The sequence below is a fragment of the Manis pentadactyla genome, chromosome 4, assembly GCF_030020395.1.
Source record: "Manis pentadactyla isolate mManPen7 chromosome 4, mManPen7.hap1, whole genome shotgun sequence".
NCBI classification, from domain to species: Eukaryota; Metazoa; Chordata; class Mammalia; order Pholidota; family Manidae; genus Manis; species Manis pentadactyla.
This window is the reverse complement of record NC_080022.1, coordinates 154,108,218-154,133,623: the sequence shown is the minus strand read 5'-3', so window position 1 is coordinate 154,133,623 and position 25,406 is coordinate 154,108,218. Positions and strand designations below refer to the sequence as shown.

The 25,406-nt window shown below is 52.2% G+C and overlaps 1 long non-coding RNA gene across 1 annotated transcript in view; it reads left to right on the top strand.

Moving 5' to 3' along the window:
- Window positions 1-24,713, top strand: part of LOC118925324 (uncharacterized) — a 43,852-nt gene extending 19,139 nt beyond the window's left edge. Inside the window, exons 2-3 of the long non-coding RNA XR_008997301.1 lie at window positions 21,379-21,685; window positions 24,623-24,713. This is a non-coding gene — a long non-coding RNA (uncharacterized LOC118925324). The remainder of the gene's footprint in view (window positions 1-21,378; window positions 21,686-24,622) is intronic.
- Window positions 24,714-25,406: the final 693 nt, after the last annotated feature.

The following is a 25,406-nucleotide window of genomic DNA, read 5'->3' as shown; positions in this document are numbered from 1 at the left end:
TTAAAAAGCTTTCCTGGCTTTATTGTAGCTTTGGCTCATTAGGCACTTTCTCAGTTTACAGATGTTTGGAAGTAGAAGCACTGGTGAGCTTGTGAGTGTGTGTGGTTGGTGGGGTGTGGAAGGACTTTTGGATGCTAAAAAAGCCTTTGGAATCTGGAGAGCTGGACATTCCTGCTACAGAGGAAGCTGTCCTGTTCTGCTCACAGCCTGTTTGATCTGCCACTCACCTGGCATGGCCATCGTGTGATGTGTATGTGCTCAGAAAGTGTGTTCAGTTTCTCAGATGAAACGGGCAGGAAAAAGCTCACTGAGGGCAGTGGTGGAAAGGATGTGGAGCCAGCGGGGCCTGGGTTCAAGTCCTTGCACTACTTGTTATATAGTGAGTCATCTTGAGCCAAAATACAGCCTCTCCAAGCCTTAGTTTCCTCATCCGCAAAACAGGTGGAATAAAAATCAGTCCCCTCAATGGGTAGTGACCAGGAGAAACCTTGTAAACTATAAAGGGGCCACATCAGTTGCACGGTGGTAACCATCATCCTTCAAACCCTACCCGTGCATGCGGTGGGCACTCGGCACGTCTTCTGGATGAAGTGGGAGACACACAATGAGTGTCCAAACGGAGAACGACCCAGTCCCCTGGCTCCCACCTTGAAGCAGGCTTGAACGAGGGCTGTGCCCCAAGCTCTCCCTGCTCGGTGCCTCCGTTACAGACCTTGGGTACAGGGCCCTCAAGATGCATTTGTAATTTTTATTGTTATATCTTTTAATTTTATTTTGCTCTCCCGCTGTCTTGAGCAGGAGAGATAGGGAGCTGGTATTTATGGCTGCTCCTGCGACCTACCTCTTAGAATGTATGTATCAGTTAATTTAATCTCCCTGGTTTTATTTAAACTGTTTTTCCTGATTCACTCTCTTCATTCTCCATCCACAACCCCCCTCCCTTCTCATCCCACCCTCTTTTCTGTGTCTGTTTCTGGGCTCTGTTCCTTCCCCTGCTTCTTCCCCTCGCCTCTCTTCCTCCCCGCTCCATCCTTCTCTTCCCCTCCTTGCTGCCTTGCCCTGGCCTGGCCTTTCCAGTCCTGGGTTCTGGGAGCATGAAGAGGCCTGGTATACTGAGGTTGCTACAGTATTTTCCTGATTTCTCTCTTTCCCTCCCTCTCTCTCTGCCCCGTTGCCTGATTGACATTTACAAATTACCCAGCTGAAAGTGTTCAATCCCTGACCCGCCTGTTTCTGTTCAGCAATGAGTGAGATTTGCAAGCATTTTGTCATATAATTACTGCAAATCCCTTGAAAATTTCCACAACAAGGCCAGATGAATGGTAATTTGGGGGCCACCAGCCCCCAGTTGCCTAGCAGGTCCAGATATCTGAGGCCAGAAATGCAAACCAGCCCCCAGGTCCTTCATATATATATATTTGGGGAGGAGGCAAGAGGGCTCACTGATTGTTTTGTTTATTTCCCCTAGAGATTTCTGGGAAAAACTTGAATGGTGCAGACATACACACTTCTCCACCTTCCTCCTTGTGGTGTATACGTGCTGTAAAATATTTGGATTAGGAGATTTATTTGCTTTACACAGGTGTATTTGTGCTGATTTTATTGTATTGACTGGGCGCATTTTTTTCTGCGTTCCACTACAGTTTTATTGTGTGCCAGTCTGGGGCATACATCATCTGCATTGTTTTCTGCAAAAATTACACCCCGTTTCACCCTGTCTTGAAAGGACTTACTACATTAGTACCTAAGTGGAGAGATTGGCTGCTACCACAGCCACCCCATTTGGGCCACCAGGCACTTTGGGCTGGAGACCTAGGCACCTGGGTTTCTGTGGCTGCCCTTGTGTCCCCTAGACCTAGGGAGGGGGGTAGATGGGGAGGCGGAGATGGGGTCGGCCATGGGGTAAAGGTCAGTGGTCATGGGTTTGAGGGTGGAAGAGGCCACAGCTGTGCAGTATGATGAAGAGGGAGTGGAGCCCCCAGAGAGGGGTCCCTGTTAATTTGTCTGCTTCCTGCCAGCATTTGCTGAATTCATCCCTGGGGAGCATTTTCCTGGTCTCCTCTGGGGACTACTGAGCATGATGGAGACCATGAGTTTTATATTTCCTATTGCCAGAGGGTTTGTCTGGTATCTTTCTGGCATAATTGTTCTCTTCCTTTTACACGTGGGGAAATAGTGGCACAGAGAGATGTGGTCACCAGCTCTGGGTCACATATGCAGCAAGTATTGGGTGGGGATTGCAGCCCATGACTGCCTGACACCAGGGGCTGCTTCTTACACTTCGGGAAAGCCTGGTGGGAGGAGGCAGGTACCAGGGGAGGTGACCTAAGGCACAGGGGCTTCAAGCTGGAAAGGGTCCTAGAAATCATCTGATCCACCTCTGTGAAAGGTGGGGAAACTGAGGCCCGGGGAGATTAGCAACTTGCGCAAAGCCAAGCAGTCTGTTGAGGGTCAAGTGGAGGAACCTTATTTTCTTTCTTCTCCTTGAACTGTTTATAGAGTTGGGGTCTGACTTTTGCAGGTCTGGCCTGCCTTGCCCCTCCACAGTATGAGTAAGCTTCTGGGTGTGGGTGTGAGTCTGTGTATGCATACGTGTCAGGCAGAGGGCAGGAGGAGAGTGCCATGTCCTGATTTAGAGGGTGAGATGGGTCACCTGAGCTAGGTCTGGGCCCCCCACTTTCCCCAGGGTGGGGGTGGACTTGGCCTGTGGCCTCCGCTTCTGATTCTCCTGCCTGTGGTTCCTGAAGCCATGTCTGTGGCAGCATTTTATAGGAAGGCTCAAAGATATATTTGGATCTGACCTGTCCCCAGGACTTACACAGATACTTCCTCAATTACACCCCCTTACCCGCCTGGGGTGGGGGGCATGGGGTGTCAGTGAGTACACAGGAAATGCAAAGAGCCAATTTCAATATATCAGCCCCCTTCCACTCCTTATCACTTAAAAAAAACAAAAAAACAAAGGTTATATAATTAAAAGAAAATGTGTCTTCTAATACACTGTATTTTCTCATGGTAAAGTCCCATTTTTGGGAAAGACTGTAATATCATATCCAGAAATGTTTTCCTTTGTGTATTAGCTGTCTCTCCCATTTAACTGTTTCTACCATCATATCAGGAGCTTGTAGGAACAGCAGCACCTCCAGAAGGGTCCTCTGGAAGGAAGCTACTGACCACAGGGTTTGGGGCATGTTTGAGGGTAAAGGTCCTCCTGCACACACACACACCTCACGTGTGGCCAGTCCCACGTGCACAGACATGCTCATACCCACAAACACCACATGTATGTGGGCAGGCGGACTGCCACATTCAGACGCCAACCCAATTATGTGAACAAATGAATGCAGGCTCTTGCACATGGTGGGCGCTGCTTGCACATGGTGTACAAACTATACATGTGTCTTCCCATCAAGGTGAAATCAGCCTGTGGTTTCAGAGTCTAGAGACCAGGTTCCAGCCTTTTCCTCCCAGTGGCAACTCTGTGTGATCAAAGGCAGCTCCTTTCCCTCTCTGGGCCAGGTTTCTCTCTCCCTAGAGGGCTTACAGCCCCCTCTCTCTGCAAGTCCTTCCTTTCCCCAGAGGAGAGCCCAGCACAGCCAGGAGTGTGAGAAAGGAGGCAGTGGGTGAACTGTCTTCCTCTTCCCAGCAGCTGTGAAGGCCACACCCAGACAAGCCTGAAATTTGGGTTTGGCCGGGCAGCTTTAAGGGGTCTTTTGAGCTTCCCAATTCTGAATCTGCTTTCCCTGAGGATCTCCACGCAGTGTAATCACCCAAGAGGGCTCATCCTAGCCAGTGTGGTGATGATGCTGGATCGGCACAGGCCTGAGGGGTGGCAGGAAAGAAGCAGGCAGGGGAGGGTTCAGAGGAGGCAGGGTCAGTAGGGGATGTTGGGGATTCTCAGCCTCAAGGTCATCTGTGCCTCCCTAGGGTGAGGCTCTTGACTCAGTTTCCCCTGAGAAAGCAAGAAATGGAAGTATAAAGTTTGGGGATGGTATCTATGTTTATGTTCTAGATGGACTACATAGCACCTCCTCCTTTACTCCCCCTAAATTAGCACCCTCAATGGTGGGGGCGGGGCAGAAGAGGGGAGAACAGGGTGGTAACCAGGGGCAACCCTCCTCTCCCTCCTTCATCCAGAGTTAGTGCCACTGAAGGGCTCTCCAGGGCCAGCGAATCACCCACATAATTATCCCAGGAGGTAATGGGCTTGGAGAGGTGGGTGTGGGGCGAAGGCTGGGGCAGGAGGGAGGGAGCTCAGGATAAGGGGTTTGCTGAGGCCAGGGGAGCAGAGGGGTCTTCCTCTCCATGGGAGGTGGACAGAGCCAGGAGGTGGGTGCTGGGCGGGTGTGGGTCCCAGCTGCCAACTCCTATCTATGTCTGCTTTTCTCACAAGAATTGGATTGGAGGGCCAGGCTTGTCTTCTATTATCTAGGCTGAAGTGTGTGTGTGTGAGAGAGAGAGAGAGATTCAAGGGTTTTCTAGTTTGGGGAGGGATAAGGGGTGGCCAGAACTAGGTAAAGCTTTTCAGGTTCTGCTCCTTTTCAAATGAAGTTTGTTCCTCGGTGGAAGGTGTGTAGAGAAGGGGTTGGGGTCAGACTGCTACCCGTCCTGGACTGAGGAGGAAACTATATTGAAGGCTTACAGCTTGCTATCCTCACCACAACACATTTAGAGCTTTGAGGGAGTGTGTGAGTGACAGAAAGACAGACAGATAGAGACAGAGCCCTGCTGAGGCAGTAAGCTGAATGGGCTTTCCTGGGAGGAGAGAAGGGGCTGCTCTTTGAGGATGGAGCTAACTTCTGAGCACAAGGCCCCAGATTACAAGGTGAGTTGGGGAGCAGGGCCCAGTGGCTGGTCTATATCAGCGTCTGGATGTTTCTCTGCATCGCACCAACTCATCCCAGCTCCAGCACAAATTTGCATTTAAATAGAGATTTTTTTTTTCTAATGAGAAGGACCCAAGGGAGCCCCCAGACTATTAAGTTTTCTTCTGGGGGCTGTGTGGAGCCTTCTTCATTTGCCCCTCCACCCTAGCCTCCACCCTCCCTCCCCCAACTGTCATATTCTTCTGCAGCCATATATTCCGAGGGCCAGATGAGGCCCTGGCTCTGACAGTCTGAGGGCACTTGTGGGGACAATGGGCCCAGAGCTCCTAGGAAGATAGAGGATGTGAAGTGCTCGACCCCAATACCCCTTCCTCTTTGTCTGCTGAGGCCCAAGCACCCTACCCTCAACTCCTTTAATGTCTCTGCTGGCCCTGGGGAGAGGGGGGCCTGGCCTGGGAGTCCTGCTGCTGGCGCCAGTGGCAGGATCTGTGTTAGCATAATATTGGGCAAAGTGTGTTTAGGAGACAGGAGGCCTGGCTGAGTCTGGGCTTTGCCATTCCCCTGCTGTGTCATCTTGTGTGAGCTATTCAACCTCTCTGAGCCTCAGTGTCCTCTGGGGAATGGGGATAATAACAGAATGCTCTCTGTGGGTGAGTGTGAGGTTGAAGAAGATAAGGTGGTAACTGGTTTAACACAGCGCCTGGCACCGGGTATGCCCTCAACTAACACACTGAGATGAATGGGTAGAGGGAGACTTCAAGAAGAGTCTGCTGCTCTCTGGAAGGAGCAGGATTTGAAGTGAGAAATCAGGTTTTCTTCTTCCGCAGCCCCAATCATGAGCTGTGAGCCTTTCCCTCCTGGCCATGGCTTTAGATTTCCTTATCTGTGAACTGGGGATTCTGAGTCAAAACTCATTTCCAAGGGTTCTTGTGAGTGTCAAACTATACAGTCAGGGCTCAGGGTCCCTGGCCCTGGGTAAGTACTCGGGAAAGGTGAGCTGTCTGCCACCTTCCCTCCCAGGATGGGCAGCCTGGAGAGGTGTTCCGAGGACTTGGAGAAAGAGTCTGGGGGAGGAAAGGGGCTGGGGGAGCCCTCTGAGATCTGAAGCTCAAGGGGACAAGCTGTGGGTGGGCCCTAGGCTGCCCATCTTGGGGAGCTCAGGGCTTGAAAGCCCTAGATAAGAAAGGAGGCTAGCTCTGCTCTGCCCTGCCCGCTCTCCACCCAAGGAGAGCCCCTGATGCATGGCGACATGGCTTTGTGTGTGTTGGGGCTCACGGAGGATTAGGGTGTCAGCACACCCATGGCTGACGGCTGAGGAACTTGGGAGGGAAACTGAAGGAGGACAGGTCAGCTCAGATGCACCACTGAACCCCTGCCCCCACCTCTCCCCAGCTCCCATCACTAGTTCTGGGAGAAGGAAATGAGATGTGACAGGTCCCTGGCCACCCGGGATGGGCTGAAAGGGAGACAGGGTGAGCACGGAAGGTGCGTGGAGTGTGTGTATGCGTGTGTGTGTGACCTGTTAATCCCCTCACCCCGACCCATGATGCCGGCACACCCAGATCAGTCCAGGCATTTCAGCCAGCAGAGTGACAGTGACAAGTTCTTTTGATTAGGAAAACCACCATAGTCGTCCCCGGACTCCTCTGCTGTCTTCCTTTCCTTTCCTGTCACCTGTTCTCTCCTCCATCTTTCTCTTTCTCTTTCTCGAACTCCTCCTCTGTTGTCTCAGGTTCTACTTGTGCTTCCCTCACTTTCTCTTCTTTTTTTATTTTTAAGGAAATAATGTCTCACAGACGTAGTTGAAGAGCTCCTCTCTCAGGGCCTGGCTAAGTCATGAAGAATCTCTGCAAATTAGCAAAAGGTGACCTGCCTGGGACGATCAGCCCTGCAGGTACAGGGCACTGCTGGTTGAGGGACCTTATCCTTCCCCCTGGTGGGCACAGCCTCATACCAGGTCGGGGTTGGCCAGAGAGAAGGCTGCCCTTTGGCCCCTGCCTGCCCCCTGGGCCGGCGAACACCCTGCACTCCCACGTGGGCAGTCCTCCCCTTGGCGCACCCTCCATCCCCCTAGGGGCCACCTCTGCCCACGTGTGCGCCCTTCACATCTATGTTTTTATATGTCCTCCCTTTTCTTAGCTCCTTCTTCAATTCTTTTATCTCCTTTCTCCTTCTCTCTCCCCAGAACTCATCCCCTCTCAGAACAAGCCTTACACATGTCCTTTTGCATGTCTGCACGTGTCGTTGTGTAGCAAGTGTCGCAGATGCACACAGTGTCATCTCCTCATGGGATGAGTGTCATAGTGTTTTTCTCTTAGGGTGTGGCATGTAGTAGATGCTTAAGACCGTGTGACTGGGTTGTGTGTGTCCATGTGTGTCTCTGTGTATCTCAGCTCTCTGGAGCCCTCCCACCCATTTCCTCACCTGAGCTCAGAAGGGAGGGGGGATTCGAAGGGTTAAGGCTCTGTACCCTCTACTCCCCGCTCAGTCCCTTCCTGGCCCATTGCCTTCTCCCATGACACCCAGTCTCCCACGGAGCACCCGCAAAGGGCAATCAGGGCTAGCTTTGCCCTGCCTGCTGGCCTCCAGGTGGGCCCCCTCTGCTTCCCTCGCCAGGCCTTCTAAGGCCTCCAAGACCAGAGATGCTGGAGCAGAGGCAGGGGAGAGGGCGGAGAGAAGGAGGTGAGGGAGCCTGAGGAAGCCGGGCAGGGGCTGGTGGCCCCTGGGACCCCTTTCCACAAGGACAGAGGCGGCACCAGCTGCTCCACAGAAGAAATATTCCCCAAAGTCAGAGTGGTCGTCTCGTATTTTAAGTGGCCCTTATTTATCACTGTTCTCCTGGGCTCCCTTTTGTGGCAAATGATGATAAAAGACAGCAGTGAGGGGGGCTCGGGGGCTGTTTCTGGCTGGCTCTGCAGCTGTCGGAGGTGGCAGCACCGGGGGCAGCGCAGACATGCAGCAACACATGGGCACAGTGACACATGCACACACGCACAATCATGTGCACATACCCAGCAGACACAGACACAGACACAGACACACACACACACACACACACACACACAGGCACACACACAGATTCAGCTATAGCAATGACATGCCCACAAATGCTGGACACACACATGTATGCCCAGTGACCCTCACAGCTGTGAACATTCCCATCATCTGACACATGCCCAAGGACACACATATACCAGAACACATGTGCTGTGATAACCAGACACACACCAGATACTCATGTGATACTCACCAAAACAAGCATCTGTATGCATGCCCATCTCAAGGACTCATACCCACTCCTCAGGCCCACTGTGCAGACACGTTCTGGACCTTCAGTGTGTCTCTGTGAGTCTGCCTTAGGTGGCCTCTGCATGTACAACACCAGATTAGGCCACTTTCTCTGCACAGCAGCCTCACATGTGTCTGTACTCTTCTGCATATACATGTATTCACACATGTGGGCTTGTAAATGTATTCATTTGCAGAATGAAAAATTAACATCAAACCTTGCCTGACGCCATTCACAGAAGTTAACTGAAAATGGAGTGCGGACCTAAGTGTCAGAGGTGAAAACAGTAACACTTCCAGAAGAAAACACAGGAGAAGACCTTTGTGACTCTAGGGAAGACAGAGGTTTCTTAGGTAGAGCACAATCATAGGTTGGAGTTATTATAGCTTTAATCCTGGGTTTTGAAATCAGAAAACCTCTCTTTGATTCCTGTTTTATTACATAACAGGCCACATTAACCTCAGCTAAGTTACTTGCTTTCTCTAAGTCAGATGCCTATTGTCACTGAAGGTATTAATACCATCTACCTTTCTGGATGCCTGTAAACTCCAGAGAGCTCATACATGTGAAAATTAAAACTGATGTACCATACAAAGATCAGCTAAAGAGAAGAAAAAATGAGTTCTGTGTATTGTAATTATTTGGACACATATACCTAGGCACACCTCCTAAGCAGCAGTCCATAAGCCACGTACCTTCCGGCTGAGGGTTGATGGGGGGGGGTCTTGTCGACCTTCCCCCTACCCAGGGAAGCCCCCCACCCCCACCAGAATCCCACACCCTTTTCCACATTAGCTGCCCAGTTGCCAATCAACCTCCCTCCTCAGCCTCAGCCCATTAGTACAGCTCCCTGGGGGAATCTATTTTTTAAAGGTTATTAGCAGATTATTGGTTCTTTATCAACCTCAGGCCCCAAACTCCAATCTCCCAATGAAGCCATTGTTGCCTAATAAGATGCACTTGATGATCTTGGCATAAAGAGAGTAGAAGGCCTGGTGGGGGTGGGGCAGCTGGAAGGAGGGAAGGGTTAACAGCACTGCCCCAGCCCCCACCCCCTCTGTCCTCAAATAGCTGAACTACTGTATGTTGTAGTTTTCAACTGCAAATCATCTTTAATAGCAGACATCACGGGATGGCTCATTACATTAAGCTATTTTTCATGCTATCTCCTGTAATATCCTCTAATCCAATGCGTTTCAAATCACCTCGGGCTAAAATAAGAGACATAGCGATGTAATAGCCTAGTGTATTAGTGGGTTAATTGCCCTGTTGTGCTCTTTCTAGTAGCTATCTCTGGAATGACTTCTATATTAATTGTAAATTGCTTAATACATTTAAGTCCTTGCCACCGCCCCATCCCCTAACGAAAGAGGCCACTACCCAGTTGCTTGATGGGAGGGTGTGTGTATGTGTGGGTGTTTCGTGGGCACACCTTTCCCACTCTGGTTCCTCTATGTCTTCTTAGCTTGAGCTGGCGGAGCAGGCTTTGAACATATGTCTCAGACTAATAAGGGAGACAGCATTTATTGAACACCTGCTGTATGCTAGGTCCAATCACCAAGTGCTGTCTCCTTGGAGCGTCACAGGACCCTGAGCAGCGGCAGTATTCCCGCCAGAGGTCATGTGACTTGTTCAAGGTCACAGAGCTAAGACATGATGAAGCTGGATTTGCACCCAGACTTGAGGGTTCCTATAACTAGAGCTCCTGAGAATAGGTCGGGACCCCATGAGGATCTGAACACTAAGTCAGCTGTGGTCAGGAAGCTCCTAGGGGCCTCCTGGTCTGCAGGGGGAAGACACAGCTCTTGACCTGGGGGAGTCCTTGGTCTTATGGGGGAGAGAGAGGTCTCTATTCTGGGGAGACAGATCCCCTGCCAAGGGGAAGTTCCCAGGCAAGTGGCGGACACAACTCTTGTTCTGGGGAGCACCCAATCTGATGGGAGGGATACAGTCTCTGTCCAGGAGGGCTCTCCAGTCTCCAGACTGATGTGGACAATACAGCTTCTGTCCTAGGGGAACCCTCAGTCAGATATGGGGGACACCAATCCCACTGATCTACACAGAGGAAACAGAAATAAGGTACACACTGAATGAGATTCAAGGCAGAGTGGATGGACACTGCAAACTGTGTGCTCGAGGAGGAGGGCAGAACTCAGAGCCCTGGCATGCCCAGGGCCTCAGATCCAGACGGGGCAGTGGGGGAGGGGCCTCAGGTCAGGGCCTTCCTTTCCCTTTCATTTCCCTCTGGGCTGACCCCCTCCCCATGACTGGCAGGTGGGGCACCTCAGACCAGGACAGGGATTGGGACCTCCTCCTCCTCACCATGGTTCTGGTGAGCCCCCATCCTGCCCCCACTTCTCTCCCAAAGAGCCCCTAGTGTCCTGCGTGACCAGGACCTGGAGGGTCTCCTATATACCTTTCCGTCACTTTCATCCTCTCTGGGTAGGTGACAGGTGGCGGTACCGAGGGAGAGGAACGAGAAAGATCAGGGAGGGAAGAGAAGGTGAAAGAAGGGAGCAGGGCTAATGCAGCCAAGTCAAAACAGAGCCTCAGGGGTGAGTCACACGTTCACCTTCCACGGATAAGCACTTTAACGCATGCATACTCTTGATGCATCATGAGTGACATTCACAAGGTAGTTACTGGACCAGAAACTCTTCCTGTCACTGTACTCCAGGCATATACCTGGGCATTGGGACCCAGGTTTAAAGTTGCAGTAGCTTTAATATACACCTTCTCTGCTCCAGCTGGTCATCCTTGTAACCTCATCCTGGGGTAGAAATGTCAACTCAAGGCTCTTGGTGGGTTTGGACTGGGCACTGTGGCCGCCTGGTCCCTGAGATGGATCTTTGGGACAAAATAGAAGAAAGAAAAAGAAGGAACGGTAAGGGAGGGGAGGATCGAGGGAGGCGGAGGGGTGCAGCAGCAGAGAGGCATCTCTTCCTCTGTCCCCGCGGTGGTGGGCGCGCCTCGAGTCCCAGGCGGCGGCTTTGTCGGCAGGCAGCTGGGCGAGCAACCTTGAGCGTGGGCGCCGAGACAGTGATTTAGGGGCTGGCATTGGAGCGTGAAGGTAAATGGCCACATTTCGTCGTCAGAAGGTGAGCCAGAGGCGCTCGCCCCTTCCCTTCCCCCAAGGCCCCCAGGGGTGCGGGTGGGCAGCTCTGGCTGACCCCTCCCTGGATCCCCGCGGACAGGAGGGCATCCTCCATGCTCCAGCTCCTTTCCTAACCCCGGGCTATTTGAGGAAGTTAAGTGCTCCGGGACATCAAGGATGGCTCCCATGGCCATTCCCTCCTTCCAAAGCCATTTTGGGAGAGAACTGGAGGCGGCTTACAGGCCCAGGCCCTTGGGGGCTGTCTGCTTCTCAGTAGGGGTGGGTGGGAGGCACCTCCAGAGTGCCAGCTGACATGCAGGGAGCTCACGCACCCCGTCTCCTTACTCCAGAGGCAGGGCCTGCCTTACATCCACAGCGCAGATGTGGGAGCTGAGGCTGGGGAGGTTAAGTGACCTGCTGAAGGCACACAGCTGGGAGGGGGCACGGAGGCTGGGGACCCGGGTCCTCGGGACTCCTGAGCTGTCTGTGTGCTGCAGGAGGGCCGGGGACTCCTGGGGCTCAGGGAGCCCACCTGGAGCTTCATGGGAAGGGAAGCTGGCGTTTCCCTGCCTAGTGTGGTTTTCCCCTGGCCAATTCTCCTAAAGAGTCTAGGTGGGACCACAGTTCAGGGCAGGGTAGTCAGGCGAGGTGAGAAAACATCTGAGTTCTCAGCTGTTCTTGGGGCTCATGGCCAAGGGTTGCCCTCAACCCTGGGTAGACAGGAGGCAAAGGCAAACAGAAGAAGAGGGTCACTCTGTGAGCTGTGACCTAAGGGAGCTGTGGGTTCCGAGGGCCCCAGAGGAAGGTGCCTCAGGTGGGGCCCGGGGTGAGAGGGAGATCACCTTTTGTGGTCTGAATCATTCCTGGAGGAGCCAAAGAAACCAGGCAGAGACATTCCGTGGGGGCAGGAGGCAGGTATAGACATCCCAAGGAGTTCATTCTCTCTAGGACAGGCCAAGGGCCCACCACAGGACCCAGGCACACAGCAGCTGGGGTATGGAGAAGTGAGGCCTGGTGTCAGAAAGCCCAAGTTCCTCAGACCCCAATCCCTGTGACAGTTTCTATAGCTACCATTTATTGAACACCTACTATATGCCCCCAAACTGGGTCAAGCCTTCTCAATCCTGACAGCTACTGTATGCTGTAGAAACTATTAACCCATCTGGAATAGAGGCACAGCCTCCCCTGGGCTTAGACTCTCTCCCAGGCCTGCTTCCTACCCCCATGGGTGTGGGGCGAGAGGCACAGCATAAAAGGAGGGGGTTCCAGACTCTTTTAGTCTCAGTCCAGCACCTGGCTTCTGGAAACCCTCAGCTCTTATTCTTTCTTGACTTTTCATGGGTGGAGGGGTCAGATGGGGCCACTTTGCCTTTCAGTCCACTATTTCTGTGCTTGGCTCTGAGTGCCAGAGTCCTATCTTCCCACCTGGGATCCCAGGGCACACCTCCCCCTCCCAACTTCTTCTGAATCTGCCTTTGCACCTCCATCTGGCCCTTGATCTGGGGGAAATGCATGTGCAAGCTTGTGTGTGCACGTGAACATGACAGAGAGGGAGTGGGTGGCTTCAGAGATGTTTCTAGTTCTGTGAAGGAGAAGCAGGCAGAGTGCAGGGACAGGTGTCCCAGTGAGGCCTCTCCTAGGACAGGGTCTGATCCTAGGTCTGGGATTTTCCTAGCTCCCACCAGAGTGGGGAGCTGCAGGACCCCCAGCCAGTACCACTGTTTTTGAGCTGGCACAGCCCCTTGGGTGGAGATGGGGTATATCTGACTGACCTATTTTCTTTTCATCTATTTTCACACTGGTGACAAAACTAGAGGACTGTTTTTTTTTCCTGGGTCCTTGACACCCGCTGCATTCACCCTGGTTCTTAGGATCATTGATTCACCCAGTGCCATACTTGGCAGGAATCCCAGTTTCCAGCTGGCCCAACCCCATCTTTTGACAGACAAGGAAAGGGAGGCCCAGAGAAGGGGAGTGACTTGCACGAGGTCACACAGCAATTAGTGGCAGGCCTACTGTCTCCAGATGATGCTAGGGAAGGCAGCCAGAGGACAATCTCATAGGGCCTCCAGTTTGGGGATTCCCTGAGAAATGAGGGGTGCCCCCTTTCCTGGGGTGTTGTCAGCTTAAGCACTGGTCATTCCCTCCCATCCCCATGTACCAGATGGAATTGTCTTAATGCAGCAAATTGTTGATACACATGTAAGCAAATATCTCCTCAAATTATCTCTTATCCCCAAATAGGCTGTGATGCTCACCGGCTTCAGCCCACTGATGATATGGGGAGGAGGTAGGGAGGGGGGCTGGCTGGCTGACACCAAAAATAAACCGACAGAGCAGGGATGGTTGTCGCAAGGGGCAGAGCGAAGTTGTCAGGCGGCGAGAGCGTGTGAGGCGGCAGGACGATAATGTGGCATGACACTTCTGAAATGAGCGGCCCGTTGCCATGGTGAGCAGCCAGGAGGGACCGGCTCTCCCGAGGCTGAAATAAAACATGCTTTAAATGATGTTTGATTAGAATTTAGATCATGTAACCGAATACCTCAGTCCTCCTTTTCCCTGTGCTTTTCTGCTTTTCTTTTTCTTCTCTGTTCTTCCTTCCTTCCCTCTGTCCCCTCTCCTCCCTACCCCAGGGCTGACAGATACACACACGCTCTCTCTCCGGCACACACCCACATGCAATGCATGCACGCATGCTTTGGGCACACGCACTCTCATGCCCTTCTCCTCTCCTCGCCACAGTTCCATGCCTTGGCTGGACCTGGTTTCAGAAAATCCAGCTCAAAGCAGATGCTGAAGACCCTTTGGGGAGTCACAGCACTGATCTTGGAGTCACTGGTTTGAGCCTCTGCTCTTCTGCTTTAGTAATGATAATACTAAAACAATTAAAATGGCCTAAGCCTCTTGTTTGTGCAGCCCTTTACCCATCACATCTTCCAGATGCAAGCTCCTATTTTATTCTCTCTGCAGCTGTTTGTCTCAGTGACCATACCCATTTTCTAGATGAGGAAGCTGAGGCTCAGAGAGGCCAAATATCTTGTACAAGGTCAGGTAGCTGGTGATGTGAACCCAGCACCTCATGGACTGCCTTTTGGGCTCTTGGGACATGTCCCTTGAGGCGGGAGGGAGCACAGCCAACTGCCTGTCCTCTGGGTTCTCAGATCCTTACTTGTCCCGAGTGTCTGAACACCTACTTTGCTTTTGGTTCTGGCCTGTGTGAAACATCCAAAGGATGTTCTAGACATGCTTCTAGAGGGTTTTGGGACACTGTGATTTTCTGGCTACATGTCCCACTTTTTTGGTACCAGATTTGTATTACATTTGTGGTAGTTTTTCCAGGGCACAAGGGGAAGACAGCCAGTCCTGGGGATGGGAGGCACTGCTGCGGCTCAGAGTAGCTAACAGAGAGCAGCTGGCATGTCTGGACAGGGTGAGCAGGGTGCAGTCCAGAATCACCATTGCGCTTGGCACCCTGGACCTTCTCTGGGGCCCTGGGGGGGTTATATCCTCCTGGTTCTGTGTCAAAGAGACATGGCCTGACCCAGTGTCCATCTTCCTTAGCAGACCAATGCTTCCCAGTCCGCTCTTTCATTATCAGCCAGTCCATCCACATTCAATCACTCAGCTATCACATAGTTGTTCGTGCCAGGACTCTTACTATAGAGGCAGGCCTGGTCTCCACCTTCCCAGATGTGGGGGTTTGTGGGCCAGGTGCCGGTCATCTGGAGACAGACAGACAGACAGACAGACACACGGTCTCGGTCAGTGCAGAGTGCAAAGTGCTCTGATGGACAAGGCAGCAAAGTACTCTGGGAACATCAAGGTTGGGAGACTCCCTCTGCCTGGTGGGAACAAAGAAAGGCTTCTTAGAGGAGGTGATGTTTGAAGAAAGAGTAGGAGTTCTCCAAGGAGTCAGACAGTAAGGGGCAGTTCGGGAGGAGAGACACTTGGGATTCCTGCCAAGTGTGGCACTGGGTGAATCAGTGATTCTAAGAACCAGGGTGAATGCAGTGGGTGTCAAAGACCCTCCCTTCCCCAGCAGGCTGGAAGCTCCCTGGGAGGGGGGGCATCTCTCCCATTAGACTCTAAGCTTTAGATAGGCAGAGACTGAGCCCCGTGCACTACCCCAGGACTGGGGGTTTCCTGAGGGTGGGGTGATACCTTCTGTTTCTTTTGTCTTTTGCTCCAAATCGAAAAGCATTTATTTCTTCACATTTCCTGTTGGCTCTGTGGAAGCAGGGACCCTGCCTTACCGGTGTAGGTGTCTGGCCTCCCTAGTGTCTGGCTCAGGACCTATTACATACAAACGAGTTGCCATTTACTAAGTACTTACCATGTGCCTGGCATTGTGTTAAATTCTTTACATGCTATTAGCTCCTTCAGTTCTTATAATAGCCATATGAAGTAAGTACCACCGGAGCCCCATTTTATAGATGAGGAGACGGAGGGCCTATGAGGTTCATAACTTGTAGGTGGCAGAGTCAGAATCCAAACTAGGCAATCTGACTCCCTGCCCACGCTCTCCCCTGAACTTTGTGTGTAGATTTTATGTGCCTGTGAGCTCAGGGAGCTCAGCTTCCCTGCCTGAGCTGGAGCAGCAGCATTTGACCAGCAACAGCTCCCTGGCACTTTCAAGGGCAGGAAAGAGCAAGTGGAGGGTTTGGCCACAGACTGATGTGGGGAGTCTTGGCAAGAGATGCAGGCTGGGGAGGGGAGGCAGCCATCACCGAGCACCAGGTCTCCCCCTTCCCCTCTCTGTCCCTGTCTGGTCACTGTCAGCACTTGAATCAGGCCCTTCACTTCTGGCCCATGGCCGGCCCTCTGCTGGCCATCAGCGCCTCTCACTGACACCACTGTAGCGGGCTTTCTCACCGGCTCCTCACCCCAGCTCTTCCTCCCCAGCCTTTCTCCAGTTGCCACCGGTCAGCTTTCTATAACTTAGATTTGGTTGCTTTATTTCTGTGCACCAAAACCTCCCATGGCTCCCCACACCCCAGGGGCTACAGCCAGCTCCCCCAGCCCGCTCTTGAGCCCCAAGAAGATCTGATCCCAGCCCGCCTCTCTGGCCTTGCCTCGCTCTGCTTCTCCTGTTCCAGACTGGTCAGGTCTTGGTGCCCTTTCTTTTCTGCCCCCGTGCAGACCCGGAGTGCCCTTCAGGAATGCCCTCGCTCCTCCTCTAATCCAAGGCTTACTCATCCTTTTTCTGTGGGCTCAGCTCAAATCTTTCCCACTCTGGAATACCTGCCCTGACCACTCCTTCCAGGAAGCATGCATCTCTGTCAGCTCGAGTCACTGTAACAAAATACCATAGACTGGGTGGCTTAAACAACAGGAATTTATCTCACAGTTCTAGGAAGGCTGAGGTCGAGGCACCATGGGATCTGGTTCCCTGGTGAGGGCCCGCTTCTGGGCTTGTAGGTGGCTGCCTCCTCGTTGCGTCCTCACATGGTGGAGAGAGGGAGATAGAGCTCTGGGTCCCTCTTTCTCGTCTTACAAGGGCATTGATTTCATCATGGCGCCCCACTGTCCTGACCTCATTCAACCTAGCTACCTTCCCCAAGCCCCACCTCCAAACACCATCACACTGGGAATTTAGGTCTTCAGCATATGAATTCTGGGGGGACACAACATCCAGGCCATAACAGCATGTCTGTTATATGCAGTTCAGATTCTCATGTTGTCTGATCATTTCTTGTTATTTCTTCAGTTTGACTGTAAGCTCCTTGAGGAGCAAACTGTAGTTGGCTGTAATTGTGCGTTGACGTCCCGGATAATAACAACTACCTATTACAGGACCAAAACACAGTTTACACCAAGGATCCCCAGCCTGAGCCCTTCCTCTGCCCCCAGGGACGTTCTTGTGCCTGGTCCTCTTGGTAGTGGTCCAGGGTAGTGGGTCGGAAGGACAATTGAAAAAGCCCAGAAATCTCAGATGAATTTCCTTCAGGAAAGGCAGAGCGTCCCTCCTGGGTGAAGAAGATAGAAGAGGCTAAGAGATGGAGAGAACCAGGAGAGCTGAGGGCCTGGCTTTGGTGAGTGCTGAGCGCCTGCAGGGGCACTTGGCTGAGCTGCAGGAGGGAGTGGGAGGCGGAAAGGGAGGACGCTACAAAGTGTTACTTTGTCTAGGAACGTCCATCCCTTTAGGATGCTTGGGGAGAACTGGAGCTGCATTTCCGTGTGTTTGGGGGTTGGACTGATGTTCCTTTGAGTGTAGCTCCGCGGAGAGATGGGCATCAGGGTGGCCCAGAGTAAGACAGGTCATGCTGTCATTTGGGAGACACCTGCCCTGGTGCCAGGGGTTTCCTGTGCTGTACTCTTTATAGTTTTCACAGTAACACAGTAAGGTCAGTACTAGGAATGTCATTTTACTGAAGAGAGAACTAAGCTTTAGAGAATTTAGGAACATTGAGGGAAGAGAGCCAGGAAGGAGGAAGGGGTGAATCTGGCTCTGACTTAGACCTTGACCTCTAACCCCAGAACTCTGTCTTAGGATGGAGCCCCCATGGCCATTATGCTCTGTGTTGTGGGAGATAGAGAAGGCTCATTAGACTAGAAAGTGATTGTATCAGCTCTACTCTGTCTCTGGGGTCAAAGGTGGCCCAGGCCAGGCCACTTCAGCCATCAGAGCCCAGATGATGTGAGATTTGTTAGCAGAGGAAAGCCCGCCTGTGCAGCCTGAAATCAGAGGTAATGGTAGGGGTGCTCTGGGAGATGTGCAAGGGGAGGCGCCAGGCACCTGGATCGCTGGCCCTGAGGCCCTGTGCCAGGGACAGTCCAGACTGCATGGCTCACTGTAAGAGTCTCACCCACTAGCACGTGGAGCCTCTTTGGTAAGGGGACAACCTTATAACTAAGAGTAACTTTATTTGGGGTGAGAGGTGGGGCTTGGTTCAGCACAATATGGGAGAAACAGCCAGGGCTTGGTGGTCAGGAGGTTAGGTTCTAGGCCCCAGATGTGGGTCCCTTAAGTTTGCTGCCTGCTCAGTTTCTCCACTGATCCGTTGTGGGTACAGGAGCCCACATTGCTCATCTCAGAGGATGCCATGAAGTGATAGTGATTTGAGAGGTTAAGTCCACTCTTTACATGTGAGCTTGGTGAGGGTAGAGTCTCAGTAACTTTTTGGTGAGATGAAGCTTTAAGGATCAGCCCATCCCAGGCCCACCCTGGTACTGACAGCCCTATCAGGATGGGTGTCATTAGTGAGGAATCTGCAGAAACAGGAAGGGGTCCAGACATGTCTGGAATCTGTGGAAGGACAGAGCTGGAAGAGGGGGTCCTGGCAGACAGGGCCCATCATTCCTGATTTTCAGGCCCTCCTGGGAGAAAGAATTCTTTGTCCTCCATTTCCCCCCTCTTTCTGTCAACTGACTTGGAGCCCAGGAATGCAAAGTATCAGTGATGAGAACAATAGCTCACATATATTGAGGGCTTATCGTATGTCAATCTCTATTCTAAGCAGTCTACCTGTATTAACTCATTTCTGCTTCAGAACAACCCTTGGAGAGGGTACTATTTTTACCCCCACTTTACAGATGCAGAAACCAGAGCAGTTAAATGACTTTCCCAAGGTCACAGAGCTTATAAGTGGCAGAGTCATGGCTCAGTCTTAGATGGTCCAGGGCCTGTATGGTGCTATGCTATCAGGAAGAAATCCTGAATCCTTTACAATTCAGAGCACGACCCTTCAGCTAAAGCAATCTTCTCTGCTGCACGTGCCAACACCAAGCAGAGGTCCCCTCTTCCTCCCCAAACAGAAGACTCAGATTGGAGACCCTCCCTGGTTGCTGCCCACTGCTTATCTGTCTTGAGCAAGTTAGTTCATCTGTAAAGTGGACGGATAAACATTTGTTGAGTATCTATTATGTGCCACATTTAATTTAAACCCCACCACAACCTTTTGAGATTGGCATTGTTCCCTCCAGTTAACAGCTAGGGAAGTTCAGGTACAGAAGGGTTAAGCAAATTACTGAATGCTGCACGGAAACAGGCTGAAACTGAACTGAGCCTGTCTGATTCTGGATCTTGTGCTTTTTCTACTCCTCCTCATTTTATAAAGTGTGATCCACAAAGCCTCAATTCCTGGGGTTCTTAGTAAGTGTAATGTGGGGAGAAGAAAAGGTTCTGTGATCAGCTCTGTTTAGGGAAGGCTATTTTCAAAAAGCTAAACAGGTTCTTTGCTGTAGGACTTCTCAGAGCCCTTATTGTGCTGATGTGCACTGGGTAGTTCCAAGAGAGGAAGGACTCGCTAGGCAAGGACTATGCCCTCTCCACTGACTAGCTCCCCAGGCTTCCTTCCTACCCACCTCCTAGCACCAGTGTCTCTTGGTGTGGCCTTGGGGTGGAGGCAGTGAGGGCATCTCCACCTGGTGCCCCAGCCAGCCCCTCACTTCTCGGCAGACTAGGCGGGAGTGCTGACACCACCTGCCCTCTTGTTGGACTCAAGTGTCCCTGCCCTGACCTCTGGGTTCCCTGGAGCCAGCCCGGACGTCTGTATCCATCTTGCCCCAAACTCTGGAGATTCTGACAAATTTCCTTTCAATGCCTCCAGCCATGTTATTTAAAGTAATTAACCTTAATTTATAAATTTTTATATCAAACTGCCTTTTAACTTTTAGAACTGGCAGGAGCACCCTTATCCCCGGGCTCCTAATAGTTCTCCATTTAATCAAAACTCATCCATCAGCTTCCAGTGTTAAATCATCTTTTAATTGGGAGTTACATTCTGGTTAATAGTTTTATAATTCGCCTTCTCTAATAGTTTTTACCACAGGGATCTCTACTCCATTTTTCCTCACTCTATTATTGAGGCAGTGCGTTCTGCAGGACGGCTGAGCTGGGCCCGCCTCTCTGGCCGCTGCTGCTCGCCTCTTTTGTTCTTGGTGGTCTCATTAATTCCCTAGAAGAGTTCTCTTTCCTCCTCATTACGGGGGCAGAACTACTCCCCTTGTGGGGGCAGCCCTCTCATTTCCACAGCCTTCAGAGCTGAGGCTGGTGCCTGCTTCTTTGCAGGAGAAAACCAGGGAGACAGGGAGAACAGGAGGCAGAGACAGGCTGAGGGAAACACAGAGAACATGGAGAGGAAGGAGGGCTCCGGAGGCCAGCAGTCAGGCCCACAGCAGTTACCTGGGAGAGGGACGCAGGGGGTTGGAAATGGGCATGGGCCCAGCATTGGCTCTGCCCCCATCCCTCAGCCATGCATCCTCCTGCCTGGGAGTCAGCAGTGTGGTTGGGAAGGCAGCCCCACCTGAGATGCCAGTGTGGCTGGGGCTGAGGACTTCCTGGAGGGTGGCAGGGAAGTCTAGGGCTGCTTGCCATCCACTCTGGGCTGCATCTATGCTTCTGCTCCATCAAAATACTCACAAAGCTGCTACTGGATCTCCTGACAGGCAGGAGGGAGAGGGTGTGGAGACCGCAGGATGGGGAAAGGAGGGAGACCCAGAGAGATGGGGAGGAAGGGAAGGGTTGAAAGCAAGAAGAGAAAGGAGAGGGAGAGAAAGAGGGGAGAGAAAGGAAAAGGCAGGCAGGCAGACAGAGGAGGGGGGAGAAGATGGACTGGGGTCCTCCTGGAAGAGTGGCCTAGGCTGTGAGCAGACAAGCCTGTGGGCATGTGCACATACTTGGACACATACACACATGCTCCTGTGAACCTGCACACTTGCACAGGCCTGAACACATACCTAGGAGCAGCTAATGCAGGGTGATGCTGGGCTGGGGGCCAGGCCTAGATGGCTGGGGGTCTCTGAGAAGGCCTCTGAGGGAGGTGGGCTGCAAGGGGTGGAAGCTGGGTACCTGGGGCCTGAACTGAGGTCGCAGTTGTGGGCTTCCTTGGGGTTGGGGGACTCAGGGGCTTGCTCAGCTCTGGAGCCATGCCCTCCCGGGTCTCCTCAACTGCTGCAGTTGGTGCCTTTCCATCCCAGTGGGTCTCAGCCCTGACTGCACGTTGGAGTCACCTGGAGAGCGTTAAAATCACAAATGCCCTGGCCCCAGCTCACGCACCATGGTGGTTTTAAAATACCCACAAATTCTTTGATACTTCTTCCTAAAGATGAAATCAGATTCCCTTCCCCAAGAATGTGAGATCCTTCCAATGAACAAAGCAGAAGGGACAGTGTGTGATTTAGGAGGTTAGGGCATAAAAGGCACTGTGGCTTCCTCTGCATTCTTTCAGATCTCTCACCCAGGGGGAAAGCCAGCTGTCATGTCACGAGGACACTGAAGCAGTCCTATGGAGAGGCCCAGGTGGCAAGGAACTGAAGCCTTCTGCTGATAGCCAGCCAGGAACTGGGGCCTCCTGCCAGCAGCCACGAAGAGTGAGCCATCGCAAAAGCAGGTCCTCCAGCTGCAGCCGAGCCTTCAGATGACTGCAACCCTGGTGACCGTCTGAACTACAATCTCATGAGTGATCCTGAGGCAGGAGCACCTGGCTAGCTGCTCCTGGATTCCTGATCCTCTGAAGTGGTGTGAGAGAAGAAACGGTACTTGAAGGTGCTTTATTTTGGGGGGGCAATTTGTTATGCAGCAATAGATGACTAATACACATTCATTCCATCACCATCCCTGGGGATGGGACTGTACACAGGTATGTTTAAAAGCTCCCCACGTAACACAAACGTGCATCCAGAGTAGAAAACCTCTGCCCTACGTCCTGTGTGTTTGTGAGAATATGTGTGTGTATGCAGGCTCTGTGGCACATGCATTTGCCAGGCTGTGTAAGTGCCAACACCCCCATGGATGTGTCCCTCTCAGAGTGAGTCAGTGCATGTGGCCCAGTACCTGCATCAGGGCCTGGCTCAGGAATGTCTGGGGCATGGAAAGAGCCTCGGAGGCCTTGTGGCCAGACCCACGTGGGTTATTCACCACTTCCTCTCTGTGAGTCCTCTCTCAGCCTCAGTTTCCCCATTTGTGAAATAGGAACATACAGACCACTATTCTGCCCTCCCTGTCCTTTAAGAGGCACTGTTTTGAGTGGCTGTGTGCCTCTTGGCCTGGTTTGGGCAATACCTTGTTAATTCCAGGACCTTTGTTGTAACAGCTCTTGGTGTAGTGAGGTCTGAGCTGCAGCTCTGCAGAAACTAAAGCAATCAAATGTGAGACCCCTCTGCAGGCCCTAACCTGAAGGAGGGTCCACCCTGGGGGACGTCTGCAAGAAGGAGATGATTTTAGTCATAGCTAGGCAGAGGTTTGGGATTTGAGGTCAACAGTCTTACCCTCCCAAATGACAACTGGCTCAGACTGGCTGGAAGAGGAGTATGCCGGAGAGGGAAAATATTCCCTCTGAAGCAGGAGTCAGAATAGTTTCCTTCCTGTTAACTCAGGTAGGCCAGTGGTCCCAGCCAAGTCTATACCCCTCCTGGCTTCATGTCCTTGGCTGAAGAACCTCTTGCTAGGCCTCAGTTTCCTTATTTGTTAAGTGGAGGAGCAAATGATCTCCCATCTTGTGCATGTGACACTGCATCTCCCCACCAGAGCCCCTTGCAGGCTGCTGGGGTAGCCTGGGAGATTGGAAGAGAGGGTAATCAGGTTGGGGAAGTTGCCCAGCTCCCATCCTGCCCCACTGGGCCTTCAACAACCTGCAGATAAAACTGGTTCCCACCCCTGGGTCTACTTGCTGTGTGACCTTAAACAATCTACTGCCCCTCTCTGGGCCGTTATCATTTGTAGGTAATAATACCTGCCTTGGGGTGTGTGGAGAAGACGGAATAAAATGCAGCATGGAGCATGCCCTGTGTGGTGCCTGGCGTCCAATAAAGGGCAAACTTGCTTGTCACAAGCCCCAGTCAAACTTTTTCAGGGGTAAATGGAAAACACCCAGATGTTTTCTTTTCCATCTTTTCCCAGTTTTTTTCTTTTCCATGGAAAATAGCTTCCCATTTTCATGGGGAGGAGGAAGAAGAGGAGGAGGAGGAGGAGGAAGCAGCATGTGTTCTGAGCCCACCACATGCCCAAGGAGCTCTGCGTTCAGACCAGCCCACTATGGCATCTAAACCTCACAACAACAAGGGTTATTGATCCCATTTTACAGACAAGTAAACTGAGGCTAAGGAAATTGTTCTATGTCACCCTGCCAAAGAGTGTCGAACCAGGGCTGGAGCCTAGGGTTTTCCTGTGGGCACTTGAGGGCTTGTACAACTAGTTGGTCAAGTTCACAGGCTGCAGATATCAGAGCTTATAATCCAACCTTCAGCAATTGTGAGCAGAATGACTTTAGACAAGTCACCTAACTCCCCAGGCCTCAGTTTCCTTATCTGTAAAATTGGGAGTAGGAGAAAACTGTTTCATAGGTGGTGCAAGCATTAAATGAGATAAACTCTTTATAGCCTTCAGACAAGTGCTTGGCACAGAGACACCACCCATGCATGGTGATCACATCACAAACTGTCTGTGAAGGAAGAAGCAGACACTTGATGAGTCTGGAGTCCCGCCTGGGTAGTGCTGAGTGGCCTGACTTAGTCCTGCCTCTCCCTCCCTTTCTGTGAGATCTTGAAAAAGCTACCAAACCTCACTGGGCCTCAGTTTCTTTAATTTCAGATGGGACCCAACTCCCTGCCCTTCTCTGGGGCTAGAGAGACATCAGTGGCCAGTAACCTGTTGTAGACGTTCTGGGCATGAGCAGCCAGAGCCTGCCCCTTTCACATGGGGTCCTTATGGGCCCCCCCATAATAGTCTTTGTCCTCAGCCCCCACAATAAACTAAAAAAATATTTGTTGAACTCCTCTCTTGTGCTAGGCTGGTGCCCATGCCACAAAAGTTATTTTCTGTGTTCTTGATGCCCCACGACTATTTGTGACCTGTACCACCCCATGCACAAAATGGCCTCTCCCACTGTACTGATGAGGACACTGCAGCTTTAAGATCTTAGATGACTTGTCCAAGGTCACACAGGAAGACACTCATCTGGTTGCAGTTGGAACCTGCCATTTTCTGCCCCCAAAAGCCCCATCTGCCCCTCCTCCCACCCGGTCACTTTCTGCTGAATCCACTGGGCAGGCACTTCCTTGAGCTCAGGATTATTTTCCTTTCTACAAATGAGCAGCTGAGATTCCCAAAGGTTAAATGCCTTGTCCAGTGCCCTTCCACTGGGTGGCCACCCACCTGCCAATTCAGGTTCCTCTGACCCTGGGGCTTTGCTCCCTCCCGCCCCATGGGGCACAGTTGCCTTTGGGCCTAGTCTTTGTTTTTCTCTTTACTTTCTGACCTTCTGTGTCCCTGAATGAGCCGCTGGGCTCCAGTGACTCTCCCAGGCAGGGGGCTTTGTGACTGGGGTAGTCACCTGGGAAAGAGTCCCTGTCTGGGTACTAAGCTCGGTGCCATGACATCCCAAGAGTGTTAAAGGAGTCATAGTCCCTGTAGCGCATTACCTAACCCCAGCCCTGACCTTTCATGAGTAAACTGTCATTGAGCCCACTTCGCAGATGGAATAGCTGATGCTTGGAGAGACTGAGGTGCACCCTGTCATCAAGGAGTTGGAGCAGCTGAAACTCTGACTCTCCGGATGGGCCTGGCTGGCTCTGATCTTTGGTAGACTAAGAGGTGAGGGCAGGCACAGGGTGGGGGGAGGAAGCCAAGCTCAATGCAGAGCTGGTCTCTTGGGGGTGGGGAGCCCATGTGTATTTGTGGGGGCTGAAGAAGGATCAGTGAGATGGACTGGCATTTATAGGGCCTGGAGCTGCTGGAGCCAGGCTGGCGTTCCTCATTCAGTGCTGGCAGGCGGGTGTCCAGCTCCAGACCTGGGTTGGCTGCCAATCAGCCTCCTGGCCCACTTTGCTACCTTCCCAGTAGGGCTGTCACTGAGCCTGGGGGTGAGGGAATGGCTGAGGGGACAAAGGGGGGACCTGGCAGCAGAAAGGGGAGCAGGGGAGAGAGATTGTTCCCTTGAAATCTCAGGGCTTTTTGCACTGCCAGGCAGAGCTGGGGAGGTGTTAGAACCCCTCTGGCCTTTTAAAAATAAAGTGTTTGTTTTCCCTGGTGGGTGAAGAGGGTGCAGAGGGAAGGAGTAGAGAAGAGGCAGAAGGATTGGAAACTTGGAGAAACTGAGAAAGGGAGACAGAAGCAAGGAGAGAAGGGAAGAGATGAGGAGACCCAGCTGCAGCCTGACCCAGAGCTGCAGACCTGCCCCGGCAGGAGAGGCAGAGTTCGCGTCTCTGGACTGGTGGCAGGCGCCAGGGTGTTTCTGTTGGGGAAGAATTTGGACAGCTC